The 2,989-nt window shown below is 37.0% G+C and overlaps 1 protein-coding gene and 1 pseudogene across 2 annotated transcripts in view; one reads left to right on the top strand and one right to left on the bottom strand.

The window, feature by feature from the left end:
• The window catches only part of ARHGAP32 (Rho GTPase activating protein 32), a 297,626-nt gene that overhangs the window by 10,800 nt on the left and 283,837 nt on the right, over positions 1-2,989 (top strand). The window lies entirely within an intron of this gene.
• On the bottom strand, positions 337-805 carry LOC105816293 (annotated as a pseudogene). The gene has a single exon (XR_001137786.1). The product of XR_001137786.1 is annotated as a 60S ribosomal protein L31 pseudogene (transcript).

Genomic DNA, 2,989 nt, shown 5'->3' on the forward strand with positions numbered 1-2,989 from the left:
TGTATATAACTATACATTATATAAATTACACCTCAATAAATATGGGCAGAGGGAGGCATGGCCAATGACTTTTAGGACCTTGAGCCTATATGTGTTGGGGAAATGTTGGGAGCTGTGAACTTATATGGGGTGCAATCATTGGAGTAATATGTATTTCTACTATATATATTTTGCATCCAAATGTATCAGCCAACCAGTAAAATGATAAATATTAATAATGTGTACATGTGTGTGTGCATGTGTTTCCTATTTAAGGTAGTAAAGGACAGTTATACTGTTTGAGGTTAAGAGATAAAAATGAGAATACTGCTGCTAAAGCTGGCTATATGCAAGATATTTTTTTTTTGGCAGTGGTTTTTTAACTTTATTTGATATGTCTGACAATCAGTGGTTAGTTCTCATCCACGTTGACTGTCTGTAGATTTTTGAAAGTGGTAACAGGTACATAGGTAACCAAAGTATAGAGCTTGTTTGGTGAATCTTCATCCTCATTACGTTTTCTGGACAACCGCACACGGATCCGGTATAGGACATTCCTTATTCCTTTGGTCCAGACAGCTTTGTTGAGCCTGGTATCAATGCGCACATCTGGAGTTCCCATCTCCTTCATGGCAAATTTCCTGATCTCTTTGAGTGCCCGAGGGGCACGCTTCTTGAAGCCCACTCCATGGATGCGCTTGTGAATGTTGATGGTGTATTCTCGGGTCACCACTTCGTTGATGGCAGAACGGCCCTTCTTTTTCTCGCCACCCTTCTTTGCGGGAGCCATTCCGCCGGGCCCAAGTCAGAAAGGAGGAGCGCGAGGGATTGTTGTCTTAAAGAAAATTTTTTTTACACTTTCCTTGGATTAATATTCTCTTCTCTCTCTCTTCTCTCTCCTTTCTCCTCTTTCCTCTCCTCTTCTCACTGCAACCTCAAAATTCTGGGCTCATGCCATCCTCCCACCTCAGCCTCCTGAGTAGGACTACAGGCACGCACCACCACACCCAGCTAATTTTTCTGTTTTTCGTAGACACAGGGTCTCCCTTTGTTGCTCAGGCTGGTCTCTAACTGGCATCAAATGATCCTCCCACCTTGGCCTCCCAAAGTACTGGGATTATAGGCATGAGCCACTGTATCTGGCTGTTCTTTTTTCCTAGCTTCCTATGATGGAAGCTTAGAACATTGATTTTTCAACTTGTCTAATTTCCAATAGTAAGCATTTATAGATATGTATGAGTTTTGCTTTAGTTGTATCTCACATGTTTTCATCTGTTGTATTTTCATTATCATTCAGATAAAAATATTTTAAAATTTCCAATGTGGTTGTTTGTATTTGATTTATGAGTTATTCAGAATTGCATTTCTTAATTTCCAAACATTTGGAGGAATTTCTAGTTATCTTTCTGTAATTGATTTTTAGTGTAATTCTGTGGTGTTCACAAAACACATGATTCATGATTTAAATTTTTTGTATTTGTTGAGACTTGCTTCATCTTCTAGCATTTAGTCCTTGGTGAGTGTTTCATATGCACTTGAAAAGAATGTAAAAGAAGCAAGAACTGTGTAGTTGTGTTTAGTGTCCTATATTAGTTCAAAGTGGAAAATTGGATTGTTCAAATCTATATACTTACGATTTTTTGGTCTGCTTATTCTATCAGCAGAAATATTGGTTAAATTTAGAAATGTTTGTTAAATTTACCAACTGTGATTGTGGATTTATCCATTATAATTATTATTTTTTTAGTTTTTGAAGATTTATTTATTTTGAATCTGTGTTATTTGTTGCCATACAAATTTTATTTACAGTTTGTTGCATATTAATTATATCAACCTGTTATTAATAATTTGATACTTTTATCATTGTGAAATCTCCCCCTTTATCTCTAGTAATACCTTTTGCCTAAGGTCTACTTTGATGTTAATATAGATATAGTAGCCTTCTTTACCTAGTGTTTATATGGTATCCTTCTGTTTTCTATCTTTTGGTGTCCGTATATTTCAGGTATGTCTCTTAGGGTGTGGTAGTTTTTTTTTTCCTTTGGTGAGTCAGTGTCTCACTCTGTTGCCCGGGGCTGCAGTGCCATTGGGTCAGCCTAGCCCACAGTAACCTCAAACTCCTGGGCTGGAGATCCTCCTGCCTCAGCCTTTCGAGTAGCTGGGACTACAGGTGAGCACCACCACGCCCAGCCAATTTTTTTCTATTAATATTTTTAGTAGTTCCCAGCAATTTTTTCTATTTTTAGTAGAAATGGGGTCTTGCTCTTGCTGAGGCTGGTCTTGAACTCCTGAACTCAAGGGATCTTCCTGCCTCAGCCTCCCACAGTGCTAGGATTACAGGCGTGTGCCACCGTGCCCAGCCCAGTGTTGAGATTTTCTACTAAACTATCTTCCAGTTTACTAACCCTCTCTTTAACTATGTCTGTTGTTCTATTAAATCCATTTAGTAAGTTCTTAATTTCAGATATTATATATTTCAGTTTTAGACTGAACATTTGATTGTTCTTTGTAGATCCCAGTTTCTGTTGGAGTTATTCATTTTTCCATCTCTTTTTAATTTTCATTTTATTGAACATACTAAGTATAAAGGTATTTAGCAACTTTGATAAAAATTTAACTGAATTCTTCTCACCAGCTTGTGTATCTCTCTTTCCCCCATGGTTTGCTCCAGACAAGTAATTGCTTGTGATCCATCTCATATTGGAGAAGCTTGTGTTTCCTTAGAGTTCAGGCTAGTTGGTTACCCTGAGACCTCAGTTTCTGGTTGTGTCCTAGAAAAGTTATAATTTTGTGGATTATCTGACTTCTTGTTAGGCTATGAGTAATGCTCTTTACAGGTTTCTCCATTATAAGCAGAAACCACAAATGCATCATAGCCATTTTAAAGTCTCTTTCTGATAATTCTAATATCTGAATTAAATGTGAGTTTCTCTGTTTTAACTATTTTTTTCCTCAAATTTTTTCATTTCTTTTTGGCTTTATTTTTTAAAGCATGCCTCATAAAGTTTAT

The sequence above is a fragment of the Propithecus coquereli genome, unplaced genomic scaffold (assembly GCF_000956105.1).
Source record: "Propithecus coquereli isolate 6110/MARCELLA unplaced genomic scaffold, Pcoq_1.0 Scaffold36, whole genome shotgun sequence".
NCBI classification, from domain to species: domain Eukaryota; kingdom Metazoa; phylum Chordata; class Mammalia; order Primates; family Indriidae; genus Propithecus; species Propithecus coquereli.